This window comes from Hevea brasiliensis, chromosome 9, assembly GCF_030052815.1.
Source record: "Hevea brasiliensis isolate MT/VB/25A 57/8 chromosome 9, ASM3005281v1, whole genome shotgun sequence".
NCBI classification, from domain to species: domain Eukaryota; kingdom Viridiplantae; phylum Streptophyta; class Magnoliopsida; order Malpighiales; family Euphorbiaceae; genus Hevea; species Hevea brasiliensis.
The window spans coordinates 30,026,508-30,044,838 of NC_079501.1; the positions used below are offsets into that span (position 1 = coordinate 30,026,508).

An 18,331-nucleotide genomic window follows, 5' to 3' on the forward strand; every position below is an offset into this window, starting at 1 on the left:
ACAATCTCAGCAATATCATCAAGAAAAAATACAATATAAAGCATGCTTAATGTATATAAGTGATGCATGAACATGCTTTAAATATAATAATATTGAAATTATAAAAAAAATCAATATCTACTTGCAGTACTCCAAAAATTACTGCGGCTAGACAGAGGAGGAAGGCTGGCCTGAATCACCTAAACATTATATCAAAAATTTTATCAATATTTATTCAAACAAAACTTCAAAGAATCAAAGAATACAATGCTAAGTTTTGCCGAAAATCCGGTAGAGTTTTCCCTATATCTAGAACCTACCTAACCTGAAAATTGAGCCAATTATCACTTTTAATACACAAATCGCATATCCACATCTCATCATCATCATATGGCCCATCCTGAGCCCTCCAAAACAGTCAATACTCACAAAATTGAAAAATTACATTTTAATCCTTGAAACTAACATTCTTTAACAACCATTCAAACGAGCTCTAAAATTTATAAAATTTTTCCCTACAGTCCTTAGCAATATTATAAAGCTAATGCTATAGGAATTATAATTTTCTAGCTACCCAGGAATATTTTATGAATTTTTATTCTAAACCCGACACTTGGTAAATAAAGAAACACAAGGTTCGGGTTTACCTATGCCAATTCTAATGCTTCGAACGCATTTGCAAATGGTGGAGAGGAGCGCAATTCCAATCCAATTTTGAAATGGTTCTGTTAGCTTATCTGTCCAGTCTAAAATCGCAGATCCGGGTGGTGGTTAAATTTCCGCAAAACGAAGGTACCTACGCGAAACTTACAACACCAGGGGTTAGAAGAAAATTATTATGAAATTAAATAAGCTCATTTGAAGCTCAAAAAAATACTACAAAATCCGTGGAACACACCAAATTTTTTATGTCGAAAAATTTTGAAATTTATATTGCTGCGAAGCTCTCATCATGTGGAGTACGCCGGTACTCTTGGAGTTTTTGTGGAGTTTTCAGTTTGGGAGAAATTTAGCCTAAAAGTCAAAATGGGCAAAAATATCCCTGGCTAAAATCGAACAATCCACTCAATGAAAATTTGTGATCTTGGTGTCTATGGAAAGCTCTCGAGGTGTAGATGAGGTTTGGGACAAGACCCGGTCCAATTGGCCTCCGGATTGGCCGAATTTTGATCGGGAAGCTGAACGATCGTGCGCACAAGTAAGGGACTTCTAGCGCATTTTTTTGACGTTCCAGGCGACAGTCAACGGTGAGGGAGGGCTCAAGCTGGTCGCCGATGAGTGGGGGAGGGTGGGGAGGTAGTGGCCGGCGATGGAGAGGGGAGAGGAGAGAGAAATCGAAAGGGAAAGAGGAGGAGGTCTCCGCGCAGGAGAAAGAGGAAGGGAGAAAAAGAAGGCCAATCCGATTCAAACGATCCTATTTGATTTGGTTGGTTCGATTCAGGATAGCCAAAATTGAATTTTTACTCTGCTCTTGGTCCAAAAACGAAGCCTAAAAATTCCGAAAAAATTATAGAAAATTCAAAAAAATTCATAGAGTCCAAATATATTTTTAGCTTTGTCATGTGATTTTTAAATTAATTTTTAAAAATCATTGAAATTTATTGTCTTAAGAAAATCAAACCCAATTTTTAAAATTCAAAGTAATTTCAAATAAATTTCTATAATATTTAGTATAACAATAACAATATTTACATATAAAATAATTATTTACAAATTAGAGGTATTGCAATATCAAATCAATTAATTTCAAAACACAAATCTATAACCTACCTTTTCATTGTCTACTAAAATAATCTACTTAGTTCCTTATATATAATAAAAAAATTTATAATAATAGTTACAATTTAATTAATATTAGAAAAATTAAGATTTATAAATTAAACTGTATAGATCAAAGCTACTTTTTATTGTCCGCTATAATTGTGAAATTATGTACTTTAATACTTTATAATAAAAAAGGCTGAATGATTAAAAAAATTTAGATCTTTATAAGTTTTTTTTCAATTTTAGCAAAACCTTTTAATTGTATGAATTTAGGCTTTGATTTTTTTTTTTCAGGAAAATAACTTATATATAAAAATTGCTCTCCATGGTTTGTTTTCTAAAGAAATGTTTTACATAAAAATATTTTTTATTATTTAATTGTAATATTAAATTAATGATATATGTTTATATCATACATTTATAAATATTTTAATATTTTAATAAGATTATCAAAGTTCAGAAAATTACTTTATCTTTTAAAAAGATGAAATTATTTATTTTTAAAATAACTTAATTTTTTATTTAATTTAGAAAATATTTTCTGTTGACCTATTTCTTGGGTCCTCAAATACTAAAAAAAAAGTGAAAAATATCTTTTTAAAAAATAGTTTTTGTGAAACAAACGAAGCCTTAATCACAAACTTTCAAGTTAGTATCAATTTAGCAATTAGTTTAATTAGATGATTTAATTTATAAAAACAATTCAAATATTAACTAACATTATTAATTTTAGTAAATTATTTTATTTTTTTTTATCATTTTAGCAATTATTTTTAAATAAATCAAAAATAGTGTTTTACTGAATCAAATACTTATTATTTTGGAAGTTATAATTAGATTTATTTTGGTTATATTATTTATTAATATTTATGTTTAATCATGTGAATTTTTTTACTTGTTAGACCTTAAATTTAAGATAAAATAATGAGAAAATATGAATTAAAATATAATAATAAAAAAATAACAATATATTTTAGATATGTTAATCAATTATTATATTTTTTTATTAATAGGAAATTTGTTAAAACTAAAGAAAGTATTAAAATTATTTAACAAACTAATAAAATTAAATAGATTAGACTGACAATATGTAAATGAAAATATTTTAAAAAATTATCAATTGATGAGTTTAATTGCTTTAACTAAATTTATTGCTAAAATTGATAAAACATGAAAAGTTTTTTATTAAATTGATAAAATTAAGAGGTTTGGTTAAAAATTGGTAATTGACAAAAATATTTTGATTTTTTTTTTATTTAGCCTTCAAAAATCATAATAATAGTTAAATTTATTTAATATTAGAAAACTAAGTGTCACGGTTATAAACTTTATAAACTATTATCACGTATCAAAAATCAAACTAACCATCTTCTAATACAAATATAAGATATAATTTTTAATTAAAATTTTCTCTTAAACCTACAAAATGATATTTTAGTATATAAGAAATCATAAGAATACGAACAACTTGCACAAATATTAGTAAGGTATATATATATATGTGTGTATTATTGGCATCTTACTTTTTACCTTTTTATATTATTTTCACTTTATATTTATTTTTGCTTTAAATAATATATTAATAATAATTATGCTCACTGAATACACGGGAAAAGCTCTAAAATATGTTAAAAACTTTATTCAATAAAAAAATTATTTATAAAATTTAATAAATTATTTTAAAAAATATTTCTCACATTTAAAATTTAAGAATTTTAATAATAATATTTAAAAATAGTCAAGTGTTATATGTGTTTTTTTTTCTTTCTATTTTATTTATCATTTTGTTAGTATATTACTTTCTCAATTAATTTAAAAATAATAAAAAAAATCTATTAATCAATTTATTTTATTATAGACATTGAAATTAATATCGAAATTAATTCAAAATTTTATCATTTACAAAATTTTATATTATAATTATAAAAATGTAAAATATAAATAGACATAAATAAAATAATAAATAATCTGTGTAACACTTGAGCAAAATGATTATTATCTAAATAAAAGCAAAAAATTAAAAAATTATTAACCAAAATTTGAAAATTGTATCCAATTAATTTAAAAATAATAATAAAATAATATTTAATCAATTTGTTTTATTATAGACATTGAAATTAAAATCATAATTAATTAAAAATTTTATCTTTTACAAAATTTTATATTATAATTATAAAAATGTAAAATATAAAATATTCAAAATTTAAAAAATATAAAATATTTCAAATTTCATTTTAAAGTGAAATTAGTTTTATTGGATAAGGCTTAAATGAATTTAAAATTTCATTTTGATTCATCTTTCTTAATTATAAATATAATTATTGATTATTGGTATTAGATAACCCAAAAAAAAAAAAAAAACACGTTGTCCCCACTCAGAAGTAGAAGTTAAAGGCACTTATAAACCCTGAAGAATCCTACACCGACTGCATGTGGGAATACAATATAAGTTAGGACCTACCATTATTAGGGGTGTGCAAACGGTCGGTTCGGTTTCGAACCGAACTAAATTGATAAAATCGAAAATTAAAAATAAAAAATTTTAAAAATCGAACCAAACCGATTAATAAGAGAAAATCGAATCGAATCAAACCGATAAATATATATTTGGTTCGGTTTTAACTGATCAACTGAACCGATTGAATCGAATTGAATCAGTTCGATTCAATTTTTCAGTTTAAACTGAAAACTGCTCTTCCCTAACCATTATCATGTGAGATTTTTGTACGTTGTGATACTGATGCATATATTTTGCATAATCATTTAGCTTTAATTTCATAGCCATTTTATTTGATTATTAGTCATTTTTAGCTAATTTCATTAGTTAATTAGTTAGTTTTTCATAATTATCAATTTTAGATTAATTTGTAATTTTTACTTTGTTTTGTAGGAAAAATGGTGTTTTAGAAGGACTAAAAAGAATTTTTGCCATTGAGGAGTGATCTCTACAGCCAAAGATGTCAAAAACAAGTTTCAAATTTGAAATATGCATTGGCCAAATTGCGCATAACTTGCCGCATAAGCCATGCAGATCTGCATAAGGAGAAAAATCACTATTCCAATACCTGCCGAATTGTGCATAAGGAGAGTGCATGGCTTATGCGGATTCACACCCCCTTATGCAATCTCACGGAATTGTGCATAACCTATGCACCTGGTCATGCAGTTTCGCATAAGTGAGCTGAAAACCAGAAATCGCATAAGGGACTGCATGACTTATGCAGTCCACTTATGCAGTCCCACAAAGTTTTCATTAATGAGCTGGCAGAAGATTCCCTCAGAAAATCCCTCCTAAAACACACCATTTTAGGGCTCCATGTCATAAAATGCTATAAATAGCCCCATTTCCCATTTTAGAAAAGGGGGGAAGAAAGAGAAGGAAGAGGAGAAGAAGGAGCAGCAGCAACTGAAGAGACACAATCACCTCCCACACCATTTTCAACCAGATTTGAGGATTTCTTTCTTTTCTTACATTTTTCCTACATTTCTAGTGTTGAGCTTTTTGTTTCTTAGCTTAGATTAAGGTTTTATTTCCATATTAAATCAGAATATCTTGTAAATATTATGGATAGTGAGTAGTTTTACTTTGATTCTGGAGTAAGGGATGTAATATTTTAGTTATTTTTGTGGATTTGAACTGGGTTAGTCCCAATTTAATGAATTTATGAGGTTTAATCTATTTTTTGTGTGCTTATTCACATACTTAATGAAGGGCCCCATTAAGTTATGTTCTTAATCCTTGGTTGAAGCACCGAAAGGAGAAAACCAAGTGATAGTTAATCAAGAAATTGAACTTAATTAACTTAGATCTAGAAATAGACTAAGGGTTAAGAGGGTTTTAATAGATTGATTAAAGAGCCTAATGGGTCTTGGTTAATTTCAACTCTACGAAAGTAGGATTAAGTTAATTAAGGCACTCTTTGTCTCACTTGAAAGAGTTTTCAAAGGATTTTAGAATTAATCTCCTTTAAACCCATAAATTTCATAGATTGGGCTAGCTAGGGAAAATCCCAAAATGACTTAAATATGAACCCTTAACTCCAGAATCGTCTTTTATCAATTATTGCTTGGAATTTTATTTTTGAGTGTTTAGTTTAATCTCATTTTATTAATTTTTCATTATTAATATTATCAATTTCTTTATTTTGTGAATTATTAAATTAGTCATTGTTTGAATTTAGTTTTGTATTTTCATACCTTATGCTTCAAATTCCTAAATTTCTTTTATTAATTTGATTAAAATACAATTTTAACATATTTTATTTTATATTAAAAATTCAATCATTAACACAACTCCTCGTGGGAACGATATCTTTTTCTATACTACTTGAACGACCCGTGCACTTGCGGTTGGGACACATCAAGTTTTTAGCGCCGTTGCCGGGGAGTTGTTTGTTTAAGATTGAATTCTTGATTATTTTAGTTGTTTATAGTTTTATCTTTGTTATCTTTTCATTTTGTGTTTGTTTGTTCTTTTTCAGGTACTCTTAATCTTTTATGAGAAGAGCTAGAAGCACAAGTGATACATCCTTATTGTTCAATTCTGAAATTGAGAAATTTTGTAAAGCCAACAAGAAAGAAACCAGAAAAAAAAAGAAAGAAGCCTTGAGAGAAACTGAATTAGAAGCAGACATGGCTGATGAAAGAATTAGAATTGGTGGTGGTAATGCTGGAAATGATCGAAATAATGAAAATGTAGCCCAAGGAGAAGAAGTTGTAAATGCTAATGTGCCTAGGGGAAGTATGATGGATCACGCATTTCCTCATTTTGATGATTTAAGAGAGAGTATAGCAAGACCAAGAATTGATGCAAATAGTTATAAGATGGATTTTGGAGTACTACAAATGATTCAGAATTCTCAATTCGGAGGTGATCCTTCAGAAAATCCTCATACTTATCTTAAGAAGTTTGTTATGATCTGTGACATGCAAAAGCAACCAGGAGTATCTGATGATACAGCAAGGCTAAAATTGTTTCCATTCTCTTTGAAAGATAGAGCATTGGATTGGCTTGATTCTTTACCTCACAACTTAATTACAAATTGGGAGCAGCTCACTGATGCATTTCTTGCCCAATACTTTTCGCCTGGAAAAACTCAAGAGTTGAGGAATCAAATGATTGCTTTTAGACCAAGAGAAGATGAGACTCTTTATGAGTCATGGATGAGATGGAAGGAGTTGGAGAGACAATGTCCACATCATGCCATTCCTAAATGGATGATAAACCAAAATTTTTACACAAATGTCACTCCTGCTATCAGAGGAATCATTGATGCTCAAACTGGAGGGGAATTCATCATTAAGCATGAAGATGAAGCTTATGAGTTATTAGAGAAAATAGCAAAGAACAGTCATCTATGGAGTAGTCCAAGAGGGTCAACTCCAACTAAAAAAAGGCAAGTTGCTGGAATGTATGAGCTTGATCCATTCAACATGATCAATGCCAAATTTGATGCACTCACTAATGTCCTTGCTAAGAAAATGGAGGATTTAAGTATGCTAGTCAGTTCATCATCATGTTCTGGAAGTTCTCAACAAGTTACTTATGCAGAAGGAACAATGAGCTGTGGAGTAGATTATCCTTCATATGCTTGGAGGAATCATTCCAATTTTTCATGGGAGAATCAGCAAAATCAAGCTTCAACTCAGAACTTTCCACCACAACAACAAGGGCATCAATACCAACAACCTAGGCAACAACCACCTAGTTTTCAGCAAAAGAATGCAAATCCTGCACCTTTACTAAGACAGCAAGAACAAAGTTCCACCACAAAGGCTTTATTACAACAAATTCTTGCTAATCAAACTAAGCGTGATGAAGAGTTGAGAGAGATGAAAGCAAGGCTGGAACAAATGCAAACACACAATAGGATCTTTGGAAAATCAGATTGCACAACAAGCATGCTCATCAAGTACCAATTCTATGGGGAAACTTCCTAGTCAAACAGAAAATCCAAGGGAGCAATGTCATGCCATCACACTGAGGAGTGGTAAAATAGTGCATAATGAGAATAGTGAAAAAGTTGAAAAGAGAGAAAATGAGGAAGATTTTGAGGGAGATGAAAAACAAAAGAGTGAAAAAGGGAGTGCAAGAAAAGGTAAAGAGGAGGTTGGAGAGAAAGAAGAGAAATATATACCTCCAGAGCCTTACAAGCCACAGCTTCCCTTTCCACAGAGATTTCAAAAAGCCAAGCTTGATAAGCAATTTGGGAAGTTCTTAGAGGTTTTGAAGAAGCTATATATAAATGTGCCTTTTATCGATGCTCTTTCCCAAATGCCTTCTTATGCTAAGTTTTTGAAAGAAATTCTCTCAAACAAAAGAAGACTTGAAGATTATGAGACTGTAGCCTTAACTGAGGAATGCAGTGCTATCCTCCAAAGAAAACTTCCTCCAAAGCTCAAGGATCCAGGGAGTTTTTCAATTCCATGCCACATTGGGGAATCATGTTCTGTAAAAGCTTTATGTGATTTAGGGGCTAGTGTAAGCCTTATGCCCCTCTCCATCTATGAGAAGCTTAACATGGGAGATCTTAAGCCAACCCACATTTCTCTTCAGTTGGCAGACAGATCAATTAAATATCCAGAAGGGATCTTGGAAAATATACCACTGAAGGTTGGAAAATTTTACATCCCAGTTGACTTTGTCATTTTGGACATGGAAGAGGATCTCATATGCCAATAATTTTGGGGAGGCCTTTCCTGGCTACAGCTGGTGCTTTGATTGACGTGAAAGGTGAAAAGCTTACTCTTAGAGTCGGAGAGGATCATTTAGTCTTCAACATTGGCAATGATAAGAAGAAGCAACATGAAGATGTAGACTCTTGTTTGAGAATTGATATAGTTGATGAGTTAGCAAAAGAGCACTTTAGAAAGAGCTATCCAAAGGCTTCTCTTAAAAGTTGTCTTATCCATGAAGGGAGTATCAATGATGAAAATCCAAAAGAGGCTGCATTTGCACAACATTTGAATAGTAATCCACCTTGTCCTATGGCACCAATCTTTCAAGTTGAGCAAGTGGAGAAAAGTGAAGTCAAGCAACCATCTCTCAAAGAAAAAGATGCACCAAAGATCGTCAAGAAAGAAATGGTTGGATTTTTAGACAAAGCAACAAGGATCTTCTCATATGATGGAAAGAAAATGAAGTATAGATTCATTGAAGCACCTATTGGAAACAGAGGCAATAAATTCCAATTTCAGCCGCCATGAAACATGAAAAGAGTCCAGCTAAGGACTATAAATTAGCCCTCTTGGGAGGCATCCCAAGTTCTTTTATTTTCCTTTTCGTTGATTTACTTTTATTTACATTGCTTTTGTTTTTATCTTAAATCTCCAAATTCAATTTTTGACATTGTTGAATCTCGTCCCTTGTAGATGTATTTCAATGGAGGAAGGCTGGTGAACTGTTGGGGAGTGACCCTTAACTGATATTTTATCCCTCAACTCTCCCAAAACTGATTAATTTTTGCTGCATAACCTGTGCAGGTTTGCTCTTGGTTTATGCAGAAAAATGAAATTTGCAGCAAAGGAGGGGGTCTGCAGCAGATGACTTATGTTCTTGGTGAGGTTGGGTGTATAACTTTTAAGTATTTGTGCTTATAATGTTAATATGGTGGTAAGTGGGTCATTTTTGCAGTTTTGAGCCTATTTGCATTTTCTTGGCAAAACTTGGGGAGTCCATTCTCATTTGTGGATAGATGCAACTTTATGCAGATTTTATTGAGTTTTAATGTGCTAAATGTTGATTTGCAGAATTTGAGTTGAAATGGCATGATTCATAAATACCTTTTATGCAGGATTCACTTTTACAAGCTTGTGTGATGCAACTTTGATGGACTTTGTATATATTGATGTGTTTTTTGTGACAATTTCTCATGGTTTATGCTTCATAGAATTATATTTCTTCATTTTAGGGTATTTTTCACACTTGCAAATCATTTTCATTTGTTCTCTCAATTTTGTTGAATTGTGCATAAGTAACTGCATAGCTTATGCAATCCTGCATAACCACAATTCTTGCCATTTTCATCTCTGTTGCAAACTGCATAAGGAGGTGCATAACTTATGCAACTCTGCATAGCCACATTTTGTCAAATTTCATATATGCCGAGACTTGCATAAGAAGAGCGCATGACTTATGCACTTTTGCATGACTTCAAATCCTGCATTTTCTCTCTCTGCCGAAATCTGCATAAGGAGAGTGCATAGCTTATGCACTTCCGCATGACCACACTCTCCAAAAATCAAAACCTGCCGAAAGGTGCATAGCGGTGCATGACTTATGCACTTCGCATAACCACACTCCCAAAGCCAAACACGCCAAAGGTACATAGCGGTGCATGACTTATGCACTTCTGCATAACCACACTCCCCAAAAGCCAAAACCTGCCGAGACCTGCATAAGGAGAGTGCATAACTTATGCACTTCCGCATGACCTATTTCTCTGAAATCCAAAACAGGCCAAAACTTGCATAAGTTAGCGCATAAGCTATGCACTCTTGCATAATCAGTTTTTCACATTTTTTTTATCACCCACCGAAACATGCATAAGAGAGTGCATAAGTTATGCACACTCACTTTTCACTTATGCAGTTTTACACAAACCCTGTTCCAATCAAAATTTCTTTTCGGCAACCATTTTTCCCACCTCCTCTTCCTGTCTTTTCTGTTCACGACTGTCCCTCCACTTCCATTTCTCCCGGCATTACCTCTCCTCTTCTTCTCCACTCCTATTTTTGCCGCATTTGCCTTAATTTCTCTCTGCCTTTTTCATTTTCTCCCTTATCTCCTCCATCCTCACCATCGGCAACCAATGGAGTTGCCTCCTCATTCCCCTCAAACCTTCGCTCTCCAAGTTTTGCCCTTGGCAATGCGGCCTCCCAACCCCGATCCACCTCCACCTCCATCACCTCCTCCAGCACCATCACTTTGACAGCAACTAGCAGCAACCAGCCCCTTAGCAGCATCTTTGGACAAGGGCAAAACAATAGAATTAGATTAGTTTCTGCTTTACTTTTGTTCAAACTTGTAGGAGTTTTTCTTTGTAGATATGTTGAAACAATTTTAGTTTGTTTTGAATTCTGTTTTTCTTGAAGTTTTATTGGATAGCTATTACATTAGTTTTTCATTGATTTTCATTGCCTTTACTGCCCTTTTGTGCATACTTATCCATACTCTGTATATATTTGCATGCTTTTACTGGTGTTTGCATTTTTCCTTGCTCATCATCATGCAGCAGCTTTTGAATGTACTGCACAGGCTGTAAATCCCCTTATGCAAATATTTTGCATAGCCTGTGCAGTCCTTATTGCCACTCATGCAGAACCGCACAGCTTATGCACCTTCCTTATGCACCTATTCTGGACAGCACTTTACTCTGCATAACCTGTGCAGCTTCTTATGCATCTCCATTATTTCTTGAATTCTCATCTGCTCTATACCAGGTAACTCCTTCTTTTTGCTCTTAAATCTCACAATTCCTGGTAATTCCTGTTTACTTTAAGTTTTTATAATACACTGCTTGAGACATTGAGGACAATGTCTAATTTTGAGTTTGGGGGTGCACATTTTGATTTTTGCTACATTTTTGTTACATTTTTCACATTTTGAGTATAGGAACATCTCATCCCATTCCATTTACATATATTGTAAATATTTTACATATATATCCATACATACATATACATAACACATTTACACACACATTATACATCACTTAGAAATTGTACACATTGCACACAAATAGATTTCCTCCATTTAGTTAATGCATTGCTCATTTTTAGGAATCATGCATCATGCATTAAAATCTTTTGCCAAATCCCTTGAGTATTGAAAATGTGCTTATGAGAGTGATTTGACTTACCTTTAGTTGGGTTTGTGGATTGAAAGTTTCCTAAGAAGTGCAAGGTTTTGAAGTGTCTATCCCTTGCCTATATCTTCTTAGCCAAAAAGCCACCCAACTAGTCATTTGGAGATGGAAGTGTTTAGAGGGAGTTATTGGATATAAGGTAGTCAAATGATGTCTCACCAATCATAGAACAAATTTTCTAAACATTTCGAGGCGAAATACCAGCTTGTACTTGAAAAGAGAGATGATTAGGCATTCTTTGATTTAAACCTTCTCATTTTAAACCTTTGGCCCTTTTCCCAATTAAAATTTACCCTTGCAAACCCCTTTGAGCCTTTTTATTCCTAATTTTTCTTGAAATCCTTATTGCTACCTAGCCAATGAACCAAACACTCTAACCCTTTTCATGAGGATAATTGAATATTAGGTACATAAAAAAAAAGAGAGAAAAAGAAAAGAAAAGAGAAAAAAAATATATACAACAAAAGGGAGAAGAAATGCTTGTCATCTTGTAAAAGTGCTAGAATATGTGTTTTTCATTATTGTCATTCAAATTGAAAGAAATCCACCCAAAGTATTAAAAGGAATGAGTTTGGGGGTGGCATTTTTAGGGACAATCATCAAAAGAAAATGCAAGATACAAGTTTAAAGTATCAAAATGTCCTTCCATTTTTATGTGTTTTGTAAATTATGCTAGCACTTGACAATCCTCATTGTATATTTCTCTCTCCCATATAAATATATAAAAAAAAGAAAAAAATATAATAAAATAAGAAATGTACCTTATGTTGTCAAGATTGAAAATATTCTCATGCTTTGAATCCTTTTTACCCATCTTTCTTCTTAGCCTCATTTTGAACCCCATGGCCCCATTACATCCCTAAAAAGACCTTTGATCTCTTGATAGTACTTGCTACATTAGTGGAGATAGGAGTAGGGAATTTGCCTATGGGATTGGAAAATTATCCATTCATTCATTTAATTCCATCATTCTATATAGAGACACTTTGGTTATTAATTGTCCTAGAATTCCTTTTGAGCATGACTTTCTCTTTTGATTGGTTGGTTTGGGGATTTTGAATGATAATTGACTTGATGGCTAAGCGGTAAAAGCTTGGATAAGCATTAAATTCTTTGCATTTTGAAGGATGGGTATATGGATTGCTGGTATGGCTAAAGGTGTGTTAAGTTACTCTAATAGGTAATTTTCATAGCTCTTTGGATAAGGCACCCCTAAAAATTTTGCATCACATTTTAAAGTTTGCTTGAGGACAAGCAAAAGTTTGAGTTTGGGGGTATTTGATACATACATTTTGCATAATCATTTAGGTTTAATTTCATAGCCATTTTATTTGATTATTAGTCATTTTTAGCTAATTTCATTAGTTAATTAGTTAGTTTTTCATAATTGTCAATTTTGGATTAATTTGTAATTTTTACTTTGTTTTATAGGAAAAATGGTGTTTTGGAAGGACTAAAAAGAAATTTTGCCATTGAGGAGTGATCTCTACAGCCAAAGATGTCAAAAACAAGTTTCAAATTTGAAATATGCATTGGCCAAATTGCGCATAACTTGCCGCATACGCCATGCAGATCTGCATAAGGAGAAAAATCACTGTTCCAATACTTGCCGAATTGTGCATAAGGAGAGTGCATGGCTTATGTGGATTCACGGCCCCTTATGCAATCTCACGGAATTGTGCATAACCTATGCACCTGGTCATGCAGTTTCGCATAAGTGAGCCAGAAACCAGTCGAAAACTGCATAAGGGACTGCATGACTTATGCAGTCCACTTATGCAGTCCACTTATGCAGTCCCACAAAGATTTCATTAATGAGCTGGCAGAAGATTCCCTCAGAAAATTCCTCCTAAAACACACCATTTTAGGGCTCCATGTCATAAAATGCTATAAATAGCCCCATTTCCCATTTTAGAAAAGGGGGGAAGAAAGAGAAGGAAGAGGAGAAGAAGGAGCAGCAGCAACTGAAGAGACACAATCACCTCCCACACCATTTTCAACCAGATTTGAGGATTTCTTTCTTTTCTTACATTTTTCCTACATTTCTAGTGTTGAGCTTTTTGTTTCTTAGCTTAGATTAAGGTTTTATTTCTATATTAAATCAGAATATCTTGTAAATATTATGGATAGTGAGTAGTTTTACTTTGATTCTGGAGTAAGGGATGTAATATTTTAGTTATTTTGTGGATTTGAACTGGGTTAGTCCCAATTTAATGAATTTATGAGGTCTAATCCATTTCTTGTGTGCTTATTCACATACTTAATGAAGGGCCCCATTAAGTTATGTTCTTAATCCTTGGTTGAAGCACCGAAAGGAGAAAACCAAGTGATAGTTAATCAAAAAATTGGACTTAATTAACTTAGATCTAGAAATAGACTAAGGGTTAAGAGGGTTTTAATAGATTGATTAAAGAACCTAATGGGTCTTGGTTAATTTTAACTCCACGAAAGTAGGATTAAGTTAATTAAGGCACTCTTTGTCTCACTTGAAAGAGTTTTCAAAGGATTTTAGAATTAATCTCCTTTAAACCCATAAATTTCATGGATTGGGCTAGCTAGGGAAAATCCCAAAATGACTTAAATATGAACCCTTAACTCCAGAATCGTCTTTTATCAATTATTGCTTGGAATTTTATTTTTGAGTGTTTAGTTTAATCTCATTTTATTAATTTTTCATTATTAATATTATCAATTTCTTTATTTTGCGAATTATTAAATTAGTCATTGTTTGAATTTAGTTTTGCATTTTCATACCTTATGCTTCAAATTCCTAAATTTCTTTTATTAATTTGATTAAAATACAATTTTAACATATTTTATTTTATATCAAAAATTCAATCATTAACACAACTCCTCGTAGGAACGATATCTTTTTTCATACTACTTGAATGACCCGTGTACTTGCAGTTGGGACACATTAGATACCCCTCGTCCGCCTAGACGAAATACTGTTTGGAGATGGAATCTTCGTTAATTTTCTATTAATATTAATTTTCTATTTCATTACAACCTCTTGGAAATTTGAAACTAATGAACTTCTAGGGACTTAATTTTCTTCTTTGATATTAATTTTTTTTATTGATATTAATTTATTTATTGTCAACTAATGTTTCGCTGACCTCTCATTTCACTTCTATATGGACCATCGCTTATCATCCATTGTAGAGGGGATAATTAAGTGTGGGGTTCATCCTATAAATAAACATTATGAGGATGACAAGAAAGCAAAACTTTTCTTGAAAAATGAGGACCAAAATCACTTTGTGAATCATGAAGAGGAAAAGGCCTTCCCTCATTGAAATTCTAAATCTCTGTCTACCGAACCAAACTCAAAATGACTATAAGTAAAACTAATTTCTTAGTTTCTCTTTTACCATTCTTAATTTCTTTTCCCTTTGGATGGTTTGCTCTCATGTGTTTTTGCTAATTTGTCAACACTACTACATAATAATGATGTAAGGTAACCGTGGAAAACTACTACCATATATACTTAAATTGTAGTCATAAGTTAATGACAGCAGTTTGAGAACCATTATATCTATCTCTACGATCGTTATTTAAAGCAACAGTTTGATTATATTTTTACAACAAATAAAAATTATTGCTTTAAATAGGTGTAAATAATTATTATTATAATAATTTTAATAGTAATTTTATTAAATTTTTTACATAATTTATTAATTTGTTTGCATTAATTTTAAACTGTTACAAAACTGTTGCTTTATATGTATATAATTGCTGCTAAGAAATCATTGGGCAGTAGTGTAACATAATTGCTGCACAATTCTAGGAGTAATTAAGTAGTGATTTTGTTTGATTTTTGTAGTTTAAAATTATTATAATATCTCTAATATCAATGTGTGGTAGTCCTAAATTCAAGGAAGACAAATGTCCTTAATTAAAATCATGGGAAACTTTTTTACTTTAATAATGATAACAACTTGTATAAAATTGATGTTTTGAATGAAATGAAAAGAAATTCCCTTTCAGCCATTTTCTCTACGTTTTTCCAGTTGCTTTCCTCTCTAAACTATCAGTTTTTCATTGTTGTGACCTGGTCATAACCAAACAGAAGAAAGGAGAAGATGGTAAAGAAAGAAAATTCGCATTCGTTAATCTTCATTCTCAATCACAACTCAATTCTCTTATTTATCAGTTATGATAGATCAGCTAACTAATTAATGTAACTAACCGACAACTTTAACTTCAGTTTCTTATTAGCTTCTTGATTATGGTCGTAGGCATAAGATTCTTCCCTTATTGTGTTCTTCCATTTGGATGATTGAGATGCCTTATAATTTGTACCATTATTATGTTTATATAATTTCATCCTTTTATTTTAAAATTTCAAAGGGAAATTACACATGACTAGTGCAAAGGCAATTAATGGCAAGAAACAAAATTTACAGAATCTAAATCTTATCGGCTTCATTTGAAAAAAATTATTTAAAAACAAAAAATGAACTGAATTCTTACACAATTATATTACTTTTAGCTTAATTTTTATTTTTTTTAAATGAATTTTTTAAGTGAATTAATTTTTTTTTTCACCTCTTATCTTTTTAAATATGAAAATTAATAAAATAGAGATTAGTTAAATTAAATTCTTATAAAATTTTAGTTTCCAATCAAGTCTTGAACGTCACAAATGATAAGAAAACCAAGAACAAAAGCTTATTGACGAGGCAAACCATAACAAAGGCTACACCAACAAATGCGAAGGCAATAGCAAGGAAGGAATTTCACAGGAGCAATGGCAAGAAAGGCAATAGATTAATTTTATCAAGTCTTAAAAACATCAAATTTTCATCACAAATACATAGATAATTCGTGTTTAATATAGTTTATTTTTATACATTATCCTACTTGATTCAGCCCAAATTAAAATCTCATTAAATATATCTAAAAAGGGTTGCAATTTAATTTCTTAAATTAACTGGATTGAAATTACTAAAATAAAAAAAAAATTTGATAAAAATAAACAAAATAAAATTAATTTGAATTTTGACAACCTAAAAGAAATGACCTTAAAATATGTAGTTGGTCAAGAAGAAAGAGGGAACGAGCATGGAGTTAGGACTCTCAATTATTTTTCCCATGCAACTTAAATTAATAGGAAGGGAATCATACCTAAATAAGGATAAAAACTTCCATTAAAATAAATTCCAATCAATTTAGTAATCCAACTATAATTTTTATTAGATTCCTTACTTTTTCAATTTTTTTTTTGTATTATTTGGATGTGAGTTTATTATTATAATTTAATAGCTTTTATTAATAATAATAGCTATTAAACAATTCGACCAATGAATATGAGGCTTGTAACCTTAACTGCTCAGAATCAGTAGGTCATATTTCTTAGTTTTTTTTTTAAAGTAAAAATTTTATTAAAGAAGACTCTAGGAAACACTTAATATGATTGTCATTAATCTAAACCCGTCAATAGGCTTACCTAATACACCTAATCTAAACAATGAGGTGCTAGGTGAGAAAAAAACCTAAAAGATAAAGTACAAAATAGACAAAAGAAAGGCCATATTTCTTAGTTTAATTAGTAAGATTTGATATATAATAAGTATTTATTTGGCATTAAAATTGAAAGGTAAAAATTATTTTTTTTTAAATATTATTTTAAATACTATTAAAAAAATAATTTTAAAAAAATAATTTTAAAAAAATAATTTTATTATTTTTATATTTTTATAATTAATACTTATTAAATTTAATTTTAAATTATTTTTTAATACCCTTCTACTAATATGTTTAAAAAGGAATTTTTCTTAGCAGCAACGTTAAGAGTAATCTTAAACAGATTTAAAGTAGTGAAATGTGTCACTTTAGACGTATTTATTGTAATTAAAAAAAAGTACTTATTTTAAACTAGTTAATTAAGAATTAATAATGATCAACATGTTGCAAACTTGGTATCATTGTAATTCCCCTTTAAAACGTGTCATGTCATGTATTCCTTATGATAATTTACTTCGCAAATCCTTTTATATTAAAAAGTAATTATTTTTTATAAAATTTTATGTCATCCTTTTTTTATTTATTCGCCTTGCATTAAAATTTTAATTTTAAATTTTATTATTTCAGACACAACTTGAAAGCGGTTTGATTTAGTTTACAAAAATTAATTTATATGTATAACTTATAAATTAATTTTAAACTTATAAATATTTAAAATTTTAAATAATTATATGCTTAGTTAAAGTATTTATAAATGACTTAACATGTTTGATGAAAAATAATTTATAAGCACATTTATTATCAAAATGATAAAAAAAAAATATTTAATAAAATTATAAGCTCAAAAATTTAACTTATAAGTTCAAAAATTATTATACTAACTTATAAACTAAAAAAAAGACCCTCTTAGTTCTATAAAATTAAACCTTCTTAATGTTTTACATCCTTATATATTAATTTATAGCTATTTTAATTTATATGCATTTTTTCTTGGTCAAATTACAATCACATGACTTTGAACCTTTTGTAGTTAATCACTTTTTCAATTCATGCTCCAACCATAATATGTTTCTTGCAAAAAGGTGCATTTGTTGTTTCCTTTTTCACTTTCTTGGTTTTACATCATTTCTAATACGGTTTTCATAAAATTTCTTGTCTCAGAATAGTTTAATTACCAAAATATTAATCTATAGTGATTTGCTGTCTTTACCTTCTTCAAACTCAGTTGCACAAGCCTTCTTTTATAACTTACC

At 30.5% G+C, this 18,331-nt stretch overlaps 1 non-coding gene across 1 annotated transcript; it reads right to left on the bottom strand.

Annotated features, from left to right (window-relative positions):
- Nucleotides 1-6,842: 6,842 nt before the first annotated feature.
- LOC131183638 (small nucleolar RNA R71) lies at nt 6,843-6,950 on the bottom strand. The gene has a single exon (XR_009151678.1). It is a non-coding gene; the product is annotated as a small nucleolar RNA R71 (small nucleolar RNA).
- Nucleotides 6,951-18,331: the final 11,381 nt, after the last annotated feature.